At 37.5% G+C, this 21,018-nt stretch overlaps 1 pseudogene; it reads left to right on the plus strand.

Annotated features, from left to right (window-relative positions):
* The first annotated feature begins 10,089 nt into the window (after window positions 1-10,089).
* LOC133774545 (small ribosomal subunit protein eS17-like) lies at window positions 10,090-10,487 on the plus strand (annotated as a pseudogene).
* The last annotated feature ends 10,531 nt before the right edge of the window (window positions 10,488-21,018 follow it).

Here is a 21,018-nt window from a genome sequence, read left to right on the forward strand (position 1 = left end):
TTCTCATAGATATTTATCATTAATGAATTGAATCTAGCACCTCCACCAAGCTTCATGAATGTCAGGTAATAGTTCTTGCTTTTGTTGTTTGATTTCATTTTTCATCTTTGAATTGCCCACATGATAAACAAAACAGTGTTTTTCTTTCTTTTTTTTTTTTTTTTGACAGGCAGAGTGGATAGTGAGAGAGAGACAGAGAGAAAGGTCTTCCTTTTTGCCGTTGGTTCACCCTCCAATGGCCGCCGCGGTAGGTGCGCTGCGGCCGGCGCACTGCACTGATCAGATGGCAGGAGCCAGGTGCTTCTCCTGGTCTCCCATGGGGTGCAGGGCCCAAGCACTTGGGCCATCCTCCACTGCACTCCCTGGCCACAGCAGAGAGCTGGCCTGGAAGAGGGGCAACCGGGACAGGATCGGTGCCCTGACCGGGACTAGAACCTGGTGTGCCGGTGCCGCAAGGCGGAGGATTAGCCTAGTGAGCCGCGGCGCCGGCCAAAACAATGTTTTTCAAAACCTGAGAGTATAAAAGAATTCTTTGGTGTTTATGTTACAATACACATTTTGATTCATTAGGAGTTGGGTGAGGTCCCATGTTTTGCATTACTCTCAAGCTCCAAGCAGATAGTGATGTTTCCAGTCTGCTCATCCAAGCACCACATATTGAGAAGCAAAGATTTAGTTAGTGTGTTAAAATGAATGAATAAATGCATGTGACTGAATTAGTGGGAATGAATAAGTTTTTTTTTAAAGGAAATTAGAAACAATTCTAACTGCAAGACTATAATCAAGTTGATAATTTAAATATTTAAATAGAATTTGAATATCTAGATTGACAATTATAACATTTACTAATTGCTTATTAGCCAGAGTTTTTCCTTTTTGATTAACAGGTATTAACAGGTTGGATGCTGTGTATGTCTCAAATACTGAAATTAGTCAAGATACAGTGATTTGAATATAAGAACGATTTGGGGAAGTATATAGTGTTTGTGTTGTTCTCCTAAGTGAGGAGGCACCATACCTGATCTAAATTTTGGCAACAACTAAAATTTAGTTTAAAAGCTTAAGAGGGTCCCTTATCTAGCTTTATGAGAAAGCAGTTTGTTAATATGAATCTAGCCTATTTTAATCTAGTAAATGTTTCTTAGACGAATGAATAAGTGCCGGCTTACAATGTGGCAGAAAATGTTCCTGGTTAAAAATATATAGTAGCAAACGTTTGGCTTAGCTGTGAAGATGCAGGTTAGGAAGACATGGCAGACACTGAAACTGGCTAGGACAACCCCTATTTCCAATAATGGACTCTTTTTTCCTCTCTCTGCTATATTGGATGAGAGAAACAATGCTTACTAAGTTCATCTTTATTGCACTGAGGGATGGGCACGTGACTCTTCAGGTCAATAGGAAGTAAGCCTTTGTCTGCTGAAGAATTCTGGGAGAGCCTTCCTGACTACAGGATGCATTGTCAGTGCTTCCGCTTCCCTGTCTTTCTGTCTTGAGTAAGGAGGTGAGGGATAGAGTGGAATAGCCACTTTGCGTCTATAATTTCCAGGAAAAATTAAGAAAGCTGATAACTTCGAGTTGTCTGTAGCAGGTCTCTTCCAAGATTCTCTAGTTAATAAAAAACAATAAATGGAATTCCTATTTATTTAAGCAATTCCATGTTGAATTTTTTGCTCCGTGTAAGGAATATATGTTTCTGAAGTCCAGGATGGGAGTTTTTCAAAGTATCTATAACTTTATAAGTGGAAGTTCTGATGTTTTCAATCCCCACCCAGTGAGTCATTCCTTTGTTGATGATCATTGCTTTAGTGCTTCAATATTACTGAGAGATGCTGTTAGATATTTCAGTTGTTACAGGAGAGGAATAGAAGGTTTAGAAATCACTTTTGAAAGATCATTGGAATGGCTGAGGTAAAAATGAAAAAGATAACTCTCTGGGAAAATCAGTGAGAATAAGGAGAAGAAAAATGAGAATAAGTAGTAAATATTCCAGAGAACAGAAATAAAAAAAATTAAAACTATATAATTTGATATATCTGTAGAATATCAATAGATGGTGTTGTATAACCTTTGGAGTATGTGAGCCTGAAGCTCATGAGTGACATTAAATACTGAGCTGCTAATAGATATAATCTTCCTATTTAGCTCAGGAAAATTAAGCTTACAGGCTACTGTCCAAAAAATAATAATAGTGATTACACCATTCAGTTTTAGCTGATTTTTAAAAATTGAGTATGTTGGCACTTATTGATGCTCTCCTGCCAATAAAACATTTTGGAACTGGTTCCAAATATCCAAATATGGAAAATTTAAGGTCACTTTTGAGTTTATAGACACACACACACACACACATGTGCACACATATAATATCACTTATAATAAAATGGAACTGGTCTCAATTTATTTGGATAAACAACATTTTTGTGCCTACTTGCACAGTATTACTTTGTTCTGTGAAAGGTATAAACTGGGGTTATACATATATTCATATGTCTAGCAAATATGTTTACCATTGATTATTAAATGTAAGTGCATATCAAATAATCACTGTAAAGATAAATGTCTATAAATATAATTATATCTGTTATAAATAATCTTGAGGGAAGATATTTGGAAATATGATGCTATAGAGAGAGCTTGCAGTAAATTATTTGACCTTTGAAGGAGATGATTGAGCACTTCTTGAGAAATTAAGTCCTGGTTAAGATCTGAAATATCAATTACCATAAATGGCAAAGAATTGTATACAGAGAATTCTAGGAATAGGAACCACGTCTGCAAGTGTCTTGTTGTTGAAGGAGCAGAGAAATATAGACAGCCATTAAAAATGCCATCTGGTTGAGGCTGAAGAATTTACCAATGTCCAAATGGTTCAAAATTTTGTGGGACAGCCATGATAGGAAATTCATATTTATTCTACTTAAATGTCCGTAAGTATGCTATGCTGGGTAAACTAATTAAGAATGAATTCTGTTCATGCTACTGCCCTTAATCAGTCACAAGTGGTGAAGAACAATATCTAAGAATTATTGAGTTTCTACTATTTTCAGCATGTATATACTTTAGTTAGAAGAATATAAATAGGAAGAAAAAGTTATTGTTTATTTTAATGATAATGTACATAAATAGATCATAACAATCAAATAAACATCTAAAATTAGTGTTAGTAATATTAAAGAATCAATATAAAATAAAAAATAGCAACCACAACAAAACAGACATATATAACCAAGATTAAATGAGGAAGAAAGAGTCTCACATCAACAAATCTGAAAGTATAACTAAGGAAATGGAAAAAAATGAATTAATTGTGGGGAAAGTAGAGATATACAGGTCTATAAACTATGCTTAAATACCAGGACACTGCTTCTTTATGCCTAAGGTTTGTTGACAGAAAAAAAAAAAAAAAAAGACAAAAAAAGGGATGTTTGCATTACATGTTTACAAGTTGACTTGAAACTGCATCACAACTTTCTATGAAGGAAATACTGTATGTAGTTGTCTTATAAACCAACTGAGATCTATGGAATAAGAGATTTCCAAAATCATAGGATAAGATAAAGTTACAATTATAGCAGTTGTATCATGAGTGTGCATTTTTTATTTTTCTGTGTCTTCATGGGACATTATTTGAGAATGGATAAAAATTACTAAACTTTTTTTTTAATTAGCAGATCTGAAGTTCATGAATAGCTGATATTTCTGAAATCATATTTTCCTTCCACAATCACATTAAATTTAGGTGAAGAAAAGTCATATTCTTACTGCCAAAATCACATTAATCTGAGTGAATAAATGTATGAAATATCCAAATAACTGGCAACACTTGACCATGAATTCTTTGATGAAACTTCTGAAAAAATATACTGAAATCAACAGTTATCAATATCTATAGTCTGATTTTGATACATATTTGAATTCAAGGTATAAACTGAAATACATTTCATAAATTCCTGAGGAGAGTTCTATTAAAATATCCTTACATATTTTGTCAAATTCATTGTTGACTACCAGAAGACTTTATGTATTTCTCTGTATCTGTGAAGAAACAAATCAAAACAATAATATAATTCACTGATGATTTTCTGTGAGACATCATCACTGTAAATTTGTACAACCACACTTTGCACAAACTTTTCTATTTTGCAGAAGGAAATGAAACACAGAAAAGCCAATAAATTTGCCCAGTTTCCCAGGGCTGATAAGATGTAGTCACAGCTAGATCTGCTGAAGCTGCTGCTTCTTTTTTTTTTTTTAATTAATACTATAAAGAGAACATATTACAAGTAGTTCATAAATTCAGCTATGAGAATATGGTGTACTTTTCTTTCTCACTCTCTCCCTTTCTTTTTTCTAACTTTTGTGGTGAAAAATTTTAATTGACTTTATAATCATAGGCTTAATTGTTCCACAGAATAAAGAGATCCAGAGATTCCAAATTTACAGAGATTAACAAGATGGAGGAATAGGGAAAGAGCTCACTGCTCTAGACTAGGGGAAGATAGTTAAAACTGGAGAGAAGGCATTCTTAGGGAAGAGTTAGGGAGAAAACTTGCAATGGAAATTCTATGGAAGGAAGAGGGATGCTGTGGATCTATGGGGAAGGGTTGGACATGCAGCATGATCATGAGCACAACACAGGATCCCAGCAGCCGAGAGCTTCTGCTTGGAGAGTCAGAGGAGACCAGACTGCAGCAACCTGTGAGGAAAGCCTGGCATGAGTCTGGGCTGAAGCCCTCTAGGAGACAGGGTACCTGCCAACATAGAGAGGAAAAGGGGCGCATCTCTCTCTCCCCATCCTCCCAACAATAGTGCTCAGCAACTGGCTGAGAGGAGGCAGAGCCATTTTGAACATATATAACAGCTGGACCAGCTCATTTCCATGCACCCAGCAACCTGCTGAGAAGAGACACCTGAGCCTTGCTGGGAGGATTGACAGGGGGCTGGGTACCCACAAGGGACTGTGAGGTACCATCAAATCCAACACTTCACAGTCTCTGAGGCTCAAAATTACCTAGGCAGAGTGCTGATAGGCAGCTGGCTCCAGGAATGTCTCAGCCTCTCTGGATGGGATAGAACAGTGAGTTGGAGTAGATCTTCGGCACCCTGTGACTGTGGAAGCCTTGTGTGCTGAGACTATGGAAACACTGACTGCAGGAGATGGTGCTGGGTGTGGCTAAATCTATGAGAAATCACTGAAAATGGTTCCACATGCCCAGAGCTCTCTGATTGACTGGGCCAGATCACCGCAACAGGATCCATGCTCATACTTAGGAGTGCACAGATCTTTTTGTGTGATTCTTAGGGCAGCATGGATGAGTATTGCACCCACTGTGGGGCTAACACCCAGGATTGATCACCTTGGAAGAGAGGAGGTGAGGGTGTATCTACCCCAACAGAGATAATCAAACCCTCTTCTCTGATATATAAAAAAATTACCATTCCCAACTTGGGTGTTTGCCTACCACACAATGGAGCACTCTCCAAAGCTCCCTGGTCGCACTCAGTACATGCCCCTGAGGATTCACTAAAAGAATGTACCCTCCATTAAGCTACAGAGGTCCAACGATACAAGCTGTCATAGGAAGCAACAACAACCAATATCTCTACAAATGCCTAGAAATAAATGCAGAAATTCAAGAAAAAAGAAAAAGAAGATAACAAAATGCCGCCCCAAAGGAACACAACACATCAATATTAGAATATGAAGATGGAGAGATTGATGAAATGCCAGAAATGGAATTCCAAAGATTAATCATAGGATTACTTGGAAGCAATCAGAAGCAAATCCACAAATTAAAGAAATTCATGTATGACATGTAATTGATATTTTTAAAGAGAAATAAAAATTAAATGTTAGAATTGAAGAATTCAATAGATAAAATAAAAGACACAGTGGAAAATCTTAACATGAGACATGGTAGAACAGAAAAATAATATCTGAGCTAAAAGATCTTAGGAAATTTTATAGTCAGACTAAAAAAAAAAAGAAGAAATTAGAAAGCTAAAAAATAGTATTGGAGATTTATATGATACTGACCCAACACACAGGTCTTAGGAGTTCATGAAGGCATAGAAAGAGATAATGGAGAGTGAAATAATTACAGAAAACTTCCCAAATTTGGAGTAAAAAAGGGACATTGCACAGGAAGCACATAGAACTCCTAAAAGACATGATCTGAAAATAACTTCACTATGACACATTGTAGTCAAATTTGTAACAGTAGAACATAAAGAAACGATTCTAAAACGTGCACAAGAGAAACACCAGAGTACTCTTCCAGGATCTGCAATTAGACACATAGTTGACTAATCATCAGAAAACCTACAGGCTAGGAGAGAATGGAGAGATATAATGCAAGTCTTAAGAGTAAAAAACTGTCACCCCAGAATACTGTACCCTGCAAAGCTCTCACTTATGAATGAAGGTGAAATAAAGACCTTCCATAACAAAAGAAATTTTAAAGAATTTGTCACCACTCACCCAGCCTTACAAAAGATGCTTAAGGATGTGCTACACACTGTAGCACAGAAATATGGTCATCACTATGAAAGAATTTGAGGGAGAAAATCTCCCAATAAAAGTATAAAGGGAACCAAAAGTAAGCAATAGGAATATTTATGGAAAAATAGCAAAGCCAAATTGTAACATCAATAGTAACCTGGAATATGAATGGCCTCAACTCTCCAGTTAAATTATACAGACCGGCTGAACGGATTAAAAAACAAGACCCATCTATTTGCTGCCTACAAGAAACATATCCCACCAAAGAAGATACATGCAGACTGCAAGTGAAAGGATGGAAAATGTTATTTGATGGTAACAGAAACCAAAAATGAGCTTTCTCTGTCATTTTACGGTTTGTGAAGTAATACATTTATTAAAATAAACAAATCAACAACAGCAACAACAACAATAAGAAACTCATTACCTTTCACTTCTCATCCTACTTCCATACACTTTCCCCAGACCTTCACTACCTTTGAGTCATACTTAAGCCACCCCCCAAAAATTAGTGCTTATTTTTAATCTTATGAATATTTTCTATGAGATTCAAACTAAATGAAATAGTACCAGAGTTGGTATAACCCAACAGAAAGAAAAAGAATAAAACTATAAACTGTACCTCAATACATGTTCTGAAAAGTAAAGGGAAATTTTAGAGATTTTTATCTCACTGTGTGGAGAAGAATGTGCTAAAAGTCATGCCCAGAATCTGTTTCTGAACATGATTAAATTGTACAGGAAACTAAATGCTTGCTTAAGACATACTAAATTGTATAGGAAACTAAATGTTTGCTCTAAGATATACTAAATTGTACAGGAAACTAAATGTTTGTACTAAGACATATGTACCTCACATTCAGAGCCTTGTTAGGAAGATAGGGAAATGTGGGAGGGAAATCAAAACATCATGATGGAGGGCCAGTGGTGGCACAGCAGGTTACACCATCGCCTGCAATCTCAGCACCCCACATAAGAATGCCAGTTTGAGTCCTGGCTACTCTGCTTCCAATCCAGCTTCTTGATAATGCACCTATGAATGCAGCAGCAGATGGCCTAAGTCACCCATGGGACCCCTGTCACCCATGTGGCAGGCAAGGATGGAGCTCCTGTCTCCTGGTTTCAAAAATAGCATAATACAAAATAGATTTCTAGACAAAAATATCACCACTGGAGACAAAAAGTGTGGTGTGACAAAAAAGTATCAATTCATTAGGAAAATATTATAAATACATATTTAATAATAATTACATATAAGAGTGCCAAATTACATGAAGAAAAGTTTCAAAGAATTGAAGGGGAAAATAGACAACAGTACTAATTGGAGATTACAATAATGCATTTTCCATAACAGAAAAGGCAACTAAGCAGATCATTATGAAAATAAAAGATGTGAATAACACCATAAAAAATCGTGATAGCAATTAACTATAAAATAATTCACTGATGAACAGTAGAATACATGTTATTATCAAGTGCACAAGTATTATTTTCAAGATTATAACATACATTGAAATAAGAAACACCAATAAATTTTGAAGCAGAAATAAAAGTATGTTTTTGAAAAAAGTAATGTTATTAGAAACAAGCAACATAAACACACTTAAGATATAAAATATTGAAATTAAATGACAAGATACTATTAAATAACTTTTAAATAACTATTTTTAAATAAAGAAATAAAAATTCAAAAATAGCTTGAAATTCCAGAAATTGTATATATAAAATAGTCAAAACTGTGTGTACATAAAATGGTGCTTAGAAGGAAATTTATATTTGTTTTTTTTTTTTTTTTTTTTTTTTTTTGACAGGCAGAGTGGATAGTGAGAGAGAGACAGAGAGAAAGGTCTTCCTTTGCCGTTGGTTCACCCTCCAATGGCTGCCGCGGTAGCGCGCTGCGGCCGGCGCACCGCGCTGTTCCGATGGCAGGAGCCAGGTACTTATCCTGGTCTCCCATGGGGTGCAGAGCCCAAACACTTGGGCCATCCTCCACTGCACTCCCTGGCCACAGCAGAGGGCTGGCCTGGAAGAGGGGCAACCGGGACAGGATCGGTGCCCCGACCGGGACTAGAACCCGGTGTGCCGGCGCCGCAAGGCGGAGGATTAGCCTGTTGAGCCACGGCGCCGGCCGGAAATTTAGATTTGTATATATATATTTTTAAGACAAAAATATCACAAATCAATGGTGTTTTCTATTTAAGAAATCTGAAAAAGAATAGCAACTCTACCTACAGAAAGTAGAATGAAACAAAAGAGAAAAAAGTACATAGAGGAAAAAAAAAACCACAATAGAGGAAAAAAGCAACAAAAGCAGGCATTGGTTCTTTGCAAATATCAATCAAATTATCAAATGTTAATAAGGATGACTCAAATTACTAAAATCAAGAAAGAGCCAACATTATTAGTAATTGCACTAATAAAATGAATATAAGGGAATAAAATGAATATCCATATGCCAATAAATTAGCAAATCTATATGAAATAGAGGAATTTTTAGCAACACTTCTTAAGAAAATTGAATCATAAATAAATAGGATCTATAAACAGACTTACAGCACGTAAAATAATAATTCAAAAATGTCTGACACAGAATATCTAGGGACAGAGGACTTTTTAATACATACACATACAAAGGACTTTACCACCCCTTTATACAAAGGGCTTTACTAGTAAATTCTACCAAATTCTTAAATATTAATCAACACTAATCCTTTACAAACTCTTTAAAAGTGTATATTTAAAAGTGAATACTTATTAAATCATTTAATAGGGTTGATATTACACAGACATGAAAGCCAAATCAAGACAGCATAAGAAAAGAAAATCTTAGACCAATATAGCCTTAATATATGATGATACAAAAATCCTCAAGAAAAATCTAGTTAACTGAAAGTCAGCAACATATAAAAATTGTATGCCACAAACAAGTGAGATTTATCCTAATTTGATTCAACATACAAAATGTATCAATGCCATGCATCACATTATTAGAAGAAAGAACACATTTCACATGATCATCTGAATGTATTCAGAAAAAGCCTTTGGCAGAATCTAATATCCTTTCATGATAAAAATACACTAGAAGCTAAGAATAGAAGAAATTTCCCTTAACCTAATAAAGGACTTCTAAAAGAAAATACATCTAAGACCAAATTAAATGATAAAAAATCAAAATGTCTCCCCTCTGATCAACAAGATGAGGATACATGTTCATTACTAATGTAAAACATTGCATTGAAAGTTATAGTTTGTAGAATTTGGCAAAAAAATTAAATAAAAGACACTGGAGAGAAAAATAAGTAAGTTCATCCCTATATACAGATGCCTTAATTTAAGTAATGCACACACACACACACACAAACTATCAAAGCCAATGAACAAGTTCATCAAGGTTATAGGACACAGGATCACTATGCAAAATATATGTTTACATGAATTGGCAATGAACAATGCAAAATTAAATCACAAAATAATTCAATTTTAATGTTGCCCATAAGTAAAATGCTTAGTAATAAATTTGCTAATAGAAATGAAATGCATATACATAGAAAAACCACAAGCTCTTTTACTCAGGATCTGCCAAAATGGGCTGTGTTCACACCAAAACCATAAAGAAATTGGCCAGGTCATCACTGAGAAGTACCACACCCACCTGGGCAACAACTTCCACACCAAGTGCCTTTGAGAGGAGACTGCCATCAATCCCAGCAAGCAGCTCCCAAGAAGACGGCAGGCTGTGTCACATGTCGATAAAGTGATTCAGAGAGGCCTCCTGAGAGGCATCGCTGTCAAGCTATATGAGGAGGAGGAAGAAAGGAGAGACAACTGAATTCCTGAGGCCTCAGCTCAGGGTCAGATCGTGGGAACAGACCCTGACACTAATGAAATGCTGGAGCTGTTGGACTTTGGCAGTCTGTGCAAACTGCAGGTCACTCAGCCTATGCTTGGGATGAATTTCAAGACACCACGTGAAGCGATTTGAATCTTTCTCCTACGCTGCCACATTTTCAATAAACTTGGGAGGGGCTGGCACTGTGGCATAGTGGGTAAAGCCTCTTCCTGAAGCTACCATCCCATTTGGGCGCCGGTTTGAGATCCAGCTGTTCCAATTCTGATCCAGTTCTCTGCCATGCCCTTGGAAAGCAAAAGAAGATGGCCCCAGTCCTTGGGCCTCTGCACCCATGTGGGAGACCCTGAGGAAGCTCCTGGCTCCTGGCTTCGAATCAACATGAATGAACCAGGGGATGAAAGACATCTCTCTCTCTCTCTCTTTCTCTGTCTCTCTCTCCCTCTCTCTTTTTCTGCCTCTGCCTCTCTGCGACTCAGCCTTTCAAATAAATAAATAAATGTTTTAAAAAGTAAACTTGGGAAACCATCCAAAAATACAAAATATCATTGAAAGAAATTAGAGAAGTCCTAAGGAAATGAAAAGATATTCCATGTTCATGGATTGGAAGACTGCTAAAATGGCAGTACTCCAAAAACTCACCTATGGATTCAGCAGAATCATATCAAATCTCAGATTCCTTGTTAGTTTTGCAGAAATTAATGCGTAGATGCTCAAATTTATATGAAAATTAAAGAGATCCAGGATAGTCAAACTAATTTTGAAAAGGAACCAAGTTTAAAGGCTTCACAATTTTAGAATTTAATATAAATTGAAATTAGTTAAGACTGTTTGGTACAGGTACAGGGATACATAGATAGGAGCAATACAAAAGAATTGATTATAATGTAGTAAACCTACATATATATTGTAGATCAAATTCAGAAAATGATGTCAATATACCTCAATGAAGAAACAATAATTTTTCTTTTGGGCAAATGGTAGCTAAGACAATTGGATATCTACACATAAAAGAATGAAGTCATATTCTTCATTTCATTTATAAAACTTAACTCAAAATAGTTTTTAAAAAATCTAAATGTAAGGCCGGCGCCGTGGCTTAACAAGCTAATCCTCCGCCTTGCGGCACTGGCACACCGGGTTCTAGTCCCGGTCGGGCGCCGGATTCTATCCCGGTTGCCCCTCTTCCAGGCCAGCTCTCTGCTATGGCCCAGGAAGGCAGTGGAGGATGGCCCAAGTGCTTGGGCCCTGCACCCCATGGGAGACCAGGAGAAGCACCTGGCTCCTGGCTTCGGATCAGCGCGATGCGCTGGCCGCAGCGGCCATTGGAGGGTGAACCAATGGCAAAAAGGAAGACCTTTCTCTCTCTCTCTCTCTCTCTCTCTCTCTCACTATCCACTCTGCCTGTAAAAAAAAAAATCTAAATGTATGAAAAAAACTCATAAGATTCATAGTAGAAAGCATCAGTGTAAATTTTCATGTCATTTCATCTTACAATGACTTCTTAGATTTGATACCAAAAGCAGACGCAAATGGAAAAATAGATCAATTGGACTCCATCAAATTTGAAAGATTTGTGCTTTAGGGTACAATAACAGGGTAGTGAGAAGAAAACCTATAGTATGGGAGAAAAAATTTTCTTTCTTTTTTTTTTTTAGATTTTTTTTTTTTTATTTTAGAGACAAAATCGCAGACAGAGAGAGGTCTTCCATCTGCTGGTTCACTTCCCTAATAGCTGCAATGACCGGAGTTGGACTAGGCTGAGGCCAGGAGCCAAGAGCTTCTTTTGGGTCTCCCATGTGGGTGCAAGGGCCCAAGCACTTGGGCCATCTTCTGCTGCTTTCACAGGCAAATTAACAGAGAATTGGATCAGAAGAAGAGGAGCCAAGACACAAACGGGATCCAATGTGGGATGCTGGTGCCACAGGCAGTGGCTTAACCAACTTATGCCACAGTCCTGGCCCCAGAAAACATTTTCAAAGCACATATCTTGCAAGTGGCTAGCATGAGAATATATAAAGAGCTATTAGATAGAACTCAGAAATAAAGAATCAAATGAAATATCAAAATGGGCAAAATATTTAAGTCAGAAACATTCTAAAGATGTGCAAATGAACAATGTAGACCTCTTCAGTAGTTATTATTAAAACACAATTCAAAACTACAGTGAGATAACTCCTTCACACGTCCAAAGGACAAATAATAACAGATGATGGCAAGGAATGGAAGAAGTTATATTCTGCCGGACATTACAGAAAAGTTCCTCAAAAGTTTAAACAAAAGTTTGTCACATAACTTAGGAATGTTACCTCTATATATGCTTCTAGCAGAATTGATAAGTTGTGTCCACCCATAAGCTTGTTTGAATGTTCATAATAGGGCTATTCATAAAAGCCAAATAGTGAAAGAAACCAAACGTCTATCAAATGATGAAGACATAAATAAAAGGTGTCAGAGCCATTTAATAGAGTATTATTCAATCAAAAGAAAAATAAAGGGGGCAGCACTGTGATGCAACAGGTTACATCACCCTTGTAATGCAGGCATTCCATATAGGAGTGCCATTTCAAGTCCCAGATGCTCCCTTCTATTCCCGATCTCTGCAAATGTGCCTGGGAAAGGATTAGAAAATGGTCCAAGTATTTTAGTCCCTGCCCCAGAGATCTGGATGGAATTCCAGGCCCTGAGCTGCAGCGTGACCCAGCCCAGCTATTGCAGCCTTTCGTGGAATAAATTAGCATATAGAAATATATTTCTTTCTCTCTCTCTCCCTCCCCACATCACCTTTCTCTGCCACTGTGCCTTTATTTGACAGTTACAAAGAGGTAGACACACATATACACACAGAGAAGTCTTCCATACACTGGTTCCCTCCTGAAGTGGCCACAAAGGTCAGAGCTCAGGCTAGGAGCCAGGAGCTTCTTCTGGATCTCCCATGTGGGTGCATGGACACAAGGTCTTGGGCCATCTTCTGCTGCTTTCCCAGGCACATTAGCAAGGAAGTGGATTGGAAGTGAAGCGGCCAGGACTTAAAATGGTGCCCATATGGAATGCAGATGATGCAGGCCAAGGCTTTAACCTGCTGTGCCACAGCACCAGCCCCTAAATCTTTTTTTTTTTTTTTTAAGAAAAACCAAAAGGAACGAAGTACTAATTCATGCTACTATATGGATAAACCTTCAAAATATTATGCTCACTAAAAAAGTCAGACACAAAAAGCAACATATTGCGTGATTCCTGTGTTGGAAATGTTCAGAATAGGCACTTACAGAGATAGAAAAAAACATATTATTGATTCAAAGAGCTTTGGGATGATTATGACTGCCAAAGGTTTGGGGCTTCATTTTAGGGTGATGAAAGTATCTTGTTATGTGATATTTGTGGCAACCACACTGGTCTACTAATATACTAAAAACCACTCTATTGCACACATTAAAGGGGTGAATATTGTAGCAAGTGAATTACACATCAGATACAAAGATGCTAACACTGTAGCCATTAGATCTATTACCAAAGAAACCAGTAAGAGTTCTACTTTGCAGTTTTTGATAAGGATGGGCCTCCTCACATAATCATGGAAGGACTGGACCACTTGGAAATTAACCCAAAAGGGGGAAGCAAATATTGCCTTGCTATAGCTATAGAAAATTTAATTGGTTAAAGTTATGTGCTTCTCTTTGTTAAACTTGCTGAGTCATTTTTAAATGAGAGGAGTGGATCCTCTTCATCTAATCTACGTAATTATGTTGGACATTGATAATTTGATAAATATTTAATAAAACAAAAAAACCATGCAATACATGCTAAATGATAAGAGATGAATACATTATTCTACTTTTCAATGACTTCATACCTTAGAAGTTAAAGCAATCCTTATTTATAGCATCATATGTCATTGCAGATTTAGTGGTGTATTTATGTCACCCTTCTTGAATATATAGCAAAGAACTTAAGACAGTCAGTAGGTAATTAGAACTGAAGCAGACATTCACCCAGTAGAGAGGGATTTCAGTTACAAATTATTTCTCAGTGTTCAGAATTGAAAAGAAAGAGACTGTCAAAGAATCTGGCAATAACCAATATTTAGAAGTCTTGTTTAAACTTGAATAATAGAACATTGTGGAGGAAATCTTTCCTTGAGTTCTGGGAATCAGATGAATAATTGTAGTTTAGGGAGGGACTTGAAAAATAAGATGTATGAAATGCTCCCCCAAAATAAATAGAAGTATTAAATTTGGAAGCAGGACATTTCTTCAGATATGGGAAAGAAAGCATGAGGATGACAATGCTATTTGAATCTTCAGGCAAGGTCAAATGAACCCCATATTAAATCTAATTCTCTGATGACTGGCGCTATAGCATGGCAGGTAAAGCCACTGCATGTAGTACCAACATCTCATGTGGGCACCGGTTTGAGTCCCAGCTGCTCTACTTCCACTGCAGCTCTCTACTATGGCCTGGGAAAACAGTGGAAGGTGGCCCAAGTCCTTGGGTCCCTGCTTCAGATTGGCCCAGCTCCAGCTGTTGCAGCCACTTGGGGAGTGAATCAGCAGATGGAAGACTTCTCTCTCTTTACTTCTGCCTCTGCCTTTCTGTAACTCTGCCTTTCAAATAAATATTTTTTTTAAAATGTATTCTCCTAAACCACTACTGATTAGCTTAGTATTTTATTTTATTTTATATTTTTTCATCATTTTTCTGTTCACTCCTTCACCAACTGATAGGCTTGACACTTGGCAAAGCATTTGATTGACATTTATTGAATAAATGAAAGAATGGTTGAAATGACCACAGCTCTGTTATAGGGGAGAGGGGGCAAAAAGATTAGTCAACCATGATACTTGACTATCCTCTTAAAGCCAGGACTTATAATGACATTAATAGCTTCATGAAGTCAATAAACAGGGTGGACAACTATTCCTTAATATCTGCAATTTACCACCAAGATTTAAGTCTTCCAATTATCCTCCAATGTGGCCTCAGGCTCCAATATAATTCTAGAAGTATGGTTAACAAGAAAGCTAATAAAAGCAATCTGGGCAGGGTTCCTGTAAGATTATCACAAAATACACCAAACATCAGAGTAAAGAAAGGGTTTATTGGAGAAAACCCAGCAGGCTGGAGGGAAGGGGCGAGGAAGGAAAAGAGGGAGGAGAATATAACCGAGAGAAGGAAAGAGAGAGAGAGAAGAGAGGAGGCTAGAGGGAGAAGAGACGAGAGAGAGAGGGGGAGAGAGAAGCCAAGAGAGAGCCAAGAGAGAGCAGAGAGCGCAGAGAGAGCCAAGTGTTCAGGAACGGGTCCTTTTAAAACTTTGCCGGAGGGCAGGCAGGGAAGCAGGAGCAGCGAATCCCATTAGGATGGGGGTGGAGCTTGACACTGGAGGTTGGATCATGTGGCCAACCGGCTTCCAGCAATGGCGGCGGGGGCTAGAGCCTAGGATGGTGTCAGGGTGTAGATCTCGCCATAGATAAAACTGCACCGTTTTCCTAACAGTTCTTCCTTCATTAGAGCGTTCTAAAAACCGTTAAGCTACCTGCATAGACTATTACAAGAATGACATAGAAAAGGAGTGAAAATTCATCCTTTTAGGTCAAATTCTTCAAATTCTTTCCAAAATTATAGCAGTTTTCAGTAGCCTAGTACTTAATTGGGCATTTAATAAAGTTTTCGATCATATTATTATGCCATCTATATTGTGAAAATGTAGAACCCAAAGATGTTGCTTAGTTTTGGCAGCCACCTCAAGCTAAAATTATCTGTGTGTCTTGAATTGTTAAAATGCATTTCTTGATTATTGATAAGGCATATCTTAAAATTTGATGACATTTCTTTACTTAACAGGTTATACTGATATGAGAAAATGTATGGCAGTTATGACTGCTGAGCTAATGATATCCTGATGTCTACTTGCTGTGTAATACCCATAATAACCAGAAGACAATAAAGTTGCAATTACTACAATTCTCACTAAGAATTTAGTCCTCTAATAAAATATTTACAGATCAGGGAGTTGAATAATTCTCTTTGATATATTAATATTACCCCTGCCTTGAAAATTACTATATATTCAGGTATTCTTTCCACAAATCTGTGTTGTGTTTACAAAGTTTCAGGCACTTAGTGGCATATACAGAAAGTGAGAAATGGTGAGCTTATTATAGAGAATGGCACATTTTCATTTTTAACATTTTACTTCAGAATAGTTTTAAATTTACAAAGCAAAAATCGTGAAAAAGTAATACAAGGAGTTCCTGTATAACCTTCGCCCACTTTCCCTAAGAGTGGTATAATTTCCTTCATGTTTGAGGTCTGTTGAATATTGTGGATGCTGAGGATATGATGCAAATATTTTGAAAGAAACACTGCATAAGAAAAAGTCAGATTTCATTATATGTTTTACATTAGTGATATTTTGTTATTTTAAAAGATATTTTAAAAGATATATTTAAAAGTAGATATAATAAACCGATTCACATTTAAAATATTTTCTTTTTAAATGTCTTATTTTCTGGCCAAACAACAGTTCCAGGCACTTCTACATCTTTCTCAGTCCTCCTTTAGACTTACTCCTCCCTACAATGGAACCTGGGTGACAGCTTTCAAAAAATTGTCCCATATCCTTGTTGAAAACTAAGTTCAATAAATACCGTAGTGACTTTTTTTATGATATGTCATGTTGGTGGAGGTGTAGTCTTACTATTGTCTGTTAACTGGGCTTTAATAAAACTTACTTTCTGCAGTATTTTCCCATTAACAAAGTCAGAAAAGAAATCACTGATAAAATACAAAGGAAACTTATTTGTTGGTATATTTAATATAATTAATGTATAATGTTATGATTATAGTATAAATAATAGCAAATAATCAGTCTTGAACAAACAAAGGATTTACTGTTCAAAGGAATCTATGAGGGAGTACTTTAGCAAAGATAAAAACCTCTGGGGGCTGGCGCCGTAGCTCACTTGGTTAATACTCCTCCTGTGGCTCCGGCATCCCATATGGGTGCTGGGTTCTAGTCCTGGTTGCTCCTCTTCCAATCCAGCTCTCCGCTGTGGCCCTGGAGGGCAGTGGAGGATGGCCCAAGTGCTTGGGCCCTTGCACCCGCATGGAAGACCAGGAGGAAACACCTGGCTCCTGGCTTCGGATTGGTGTAGTTCCAGCCATAGCCACCATTTAGGGGGTGAACCAAAGGAAGGAAGACCTTTCTCTCTGTTTCTCTCACTAACTCTGTCAAATAATAATAATAAAAAAAAAAACCTCTGACATTTAATCACATGTACAAATACAAATTTTATTATAGTAGATTCGCTACTGACTGTTCAGACAACTCACAGATTCCCCAAACTTTTGAATTTCTATTTACTGTTCTTATTAACTAACAAAGCAGCAATGTACATGTGAAACAGATTTGAACAAAGAGTCAGGAGGGCAGATTTGTGTGAATTTGGGGATGTATTTTATTTCTTTTGACTTTGACCAAAGGAATTTTTTTCAACACATACTCAATGCCTTACAATTCTAAAATTTGATGTCATAACGCAACATTGACTTCCTTGATGTTAGAAGCTTATAACCAATACCTACAGCCAACAACAGAAATTACTAAAAGTAATAAACTATCTGGTGCTTTCTCCTTGTTGTGATGTAAGCTATTCTAATACACATTTCTAGTCTTTGTAATATGCATCATTCTTAACAAAGGTTTCCTGATCAGTCATGTAGTCAGAGGCATTGGTAACTACAGGGCTGTGCAATTCTACTTGGATCACAATATGACCAATGTCCTGATCTGCTGTTAATGGATTTTACAGTGAACTAGGCTCATTTTCCTTTACATCATTAAAATCCATTGTAAGAACCAAATTCTCTTAAATAGAAAGCAATATTTTATTCTAATTGTTGAAAACTCACCATGTTTGCTATCTCTACTTATTTTCTACATAAAGGCCATCATCATTGAATAATATTTTTATCAATGATAGACTGAAGATAAAATCTAAACATGAAATTTTAAAAATTCACATATGTATTGTAGCATATTGTAGCACTCATTCTAATATAAAATTGTAGACATTGATGACTGTAAGAAAGTTTATGTGAGAAAGTTTTTCAAGAATTCTTAATAAACCAAATATGTGAGAAGCTATTACAAAAAAATCTGCACTTCATAGATTGCTATGATGATTTACCATATATCTGAAATGAATATCATTTTCCCCAAACGTCTGAACATTTAAGATTTGATAATTGAATAATTTGTCAATGTTTATGTTCCTATCTCTGCCAGATTGCATTAAAGTACTTGATTTTTCCATAATTCCAACAAGGTTCTTCTTACCTCAGCTCTTCCGTAGGCTCTACTTCCCTTCACACATACCTTCTGAACTCACTTCTCTATCTTCACCTTCAAATAAAAGTGTGCACTTTCTTTCTTCTAGTTTTTAACCTTCTAAGACAACTAAAATCATAACATCTGTAATGTCTTTTTTTTTAAGATTTTATTTATTCATTCTATAGGTGAAGTTACAGACAGTGAGTGGGAGAGACAGAGAGAGAGGTCTTTCATCCACTGGTTCACTCCCCTAATGGCCACAACGGACAGAGCAGTTCCCATCTGAAGCCAGGAGCCAGGCTCTTCTTCCCGGTTTCCTATATGGGTGCAGGGGCCCAAGGACTTGGGCCATCTTCTACTGCTTTCTCAGGCCATAGCAGAGAGCTGGATCAGAAGAGGAGCAGCCGGGACTAGAAATGGTGCCCATACGGGATACCATTGCCGCAGATGGAGGCTTAACCTACTGCACCACAGTGCTGCCTGCCACCCCTCGTGATATTTTTATCCTTGATAGTGTCTGCCTGCTTCTTTAAAATGTAGCATCCTTTGCTCCCCCAGGCAGAAAAGGAACGATACTAACTTTCTTGGTTTTCCAAGCCCAGTTCCACCACTGACAGATGGTAGATATTTAACTAATGTTTATGAATCTCTGCATCCTGTGTGTGGGAAAATGGAAGCCCAGAGAGAAATAGAGAAATCAAAGGGCTTGTCCAGAGTCGCACAGCTTATAAGTCAATCTATCTTTCCACAGAGGCACACAAGAGGAAGCAGCGTGGTTTGTCTATGGCCATTCCAGTTAATAGTAACTATTCCTTTGTTTTCTATCTGCTCTAAAATAATATTGAGAACAGACTTGCTGCTTGTACTGTTAAAGACCCAAACTTGCAATCATCCATGAATAAACCACCTTTGCTCCTACTCTACGCATTGCTTGTTTTGCACACTTGGACCCTTGCCTGTGTTCTCAGAGCTAAGGACTCTTCCCATTCTAATTGCCTGAGTGTCTGCACGATGGCAGTTAGCCACATAATCCCAAAGCAGCCAGAAAGCAACATTGCACTTACCGCATATTTTATCTTTATTGATACACAGTGTGATTATACCTCTGAAGAGGTAATGCTCCAGAAATATTAGGTATGTTCATATGAGATCCACGAGCCATTTCAGATGATAAAAAAAGTACCGCTTTATGGAATCTGAACCAGTTCATTAACTTTGCATTGCATAAAACTATCAGGATAGGATTTTTAATTGAACAGGCTTGAACTTTCTTAGTGGCTATTTCTTCCTTTCTATATTAAAACCTCACCCTTATTGCCACTGAGTATACAAACAAGCATATAGATATACAAACACTCTACTTAATTAAAACCAGAAAGCCCATTCACTTAATTAGTTAGTGTGAATAAAGCACCCTTTGGAAAAGATGCTACCAACTTTTGCCACTTTAAAAAGCAACTTAACAAATATTAGTGATTCCCGACTCCCTTTGGCCCTACATTAATTGTGTTCAGAAATGTGCTGATTTTTGCCAACATACACACTTGAGATACCTCAACAAGTTTTTTTTTCCTTTCAGAAACTTTTTTTTTTTGACAGGCAGAGTGGACAGTGAGAGAGAGAGACAGAGAGAAAGGTCTTCCTTTTTGCCGTTGGTTCACCCTCCAATGGCCGCCTCAGCCAGCGCGCTGCGGCCGGCGCACCGCGCTGATCCGATGGCAGGAGCCAGGTGCTTCTTCCTGGTCTCTCATGGGGTGCAGGGTCCAAGCACTTGGGCCATCCTCCACTGCACTCCCTGGCCACAGCAGAGAGCTGGCCTGGAAGAGGGGCAACCGGGCCTTTCAGAAACTTTTAAAATGTATTAATTTCATTCATTTAAAAGACAGGGAAACACAGAGTCGAGAGAGAATCATCCATCCTCTGATTCAGTTCCCTGCAAAAGCTAGGGCAGGCCTGTCTGAAGCCTGCTGGGGGAAGTGGGGGGACTCAGTCTGGGTCTCCCACACGACTGCCAGAAACACAGCAGGCAACACCTGCAGGTGCACATTTGCAGGAAGCTGAAATTGGGAGTGGAGCTGAGACTTGAACAAGGGACTCTGATATGGGATGTGGGTGTCCCAAGCTACATTGTAACTGCTGTGACAAATGCTCACTTCTGAAGATTATCAAACAAATTCATAACATTTATCATCAGACACCTTCATTATTTTTAGGAAAATTAAAGCTACTCAAAAAACCTCTTGGTTTTTCTCTTTTGATTTACTCTGTAGTTTAATAATGAAATATATTGGATACTGAACACTAGCCTGCATCTAAAATAGGAGGGTATTTTAA

The sequence above is a fragment of the Lepus europaeus genome, chromosome 15 (genome assembly GCF_033115175.1).
Source record: "Lepus europaeus isolate LE1 chromosome 15, mLepTim1.pri, whole genome shotgun sequence".
Classification (NCBI taxonomy): domain Eukaryota; kingdom Metazoa; phylum Chordata; class Mammalia; order Lagomorpha; family Leporidae; genus Lepus; species Lepus europaeus.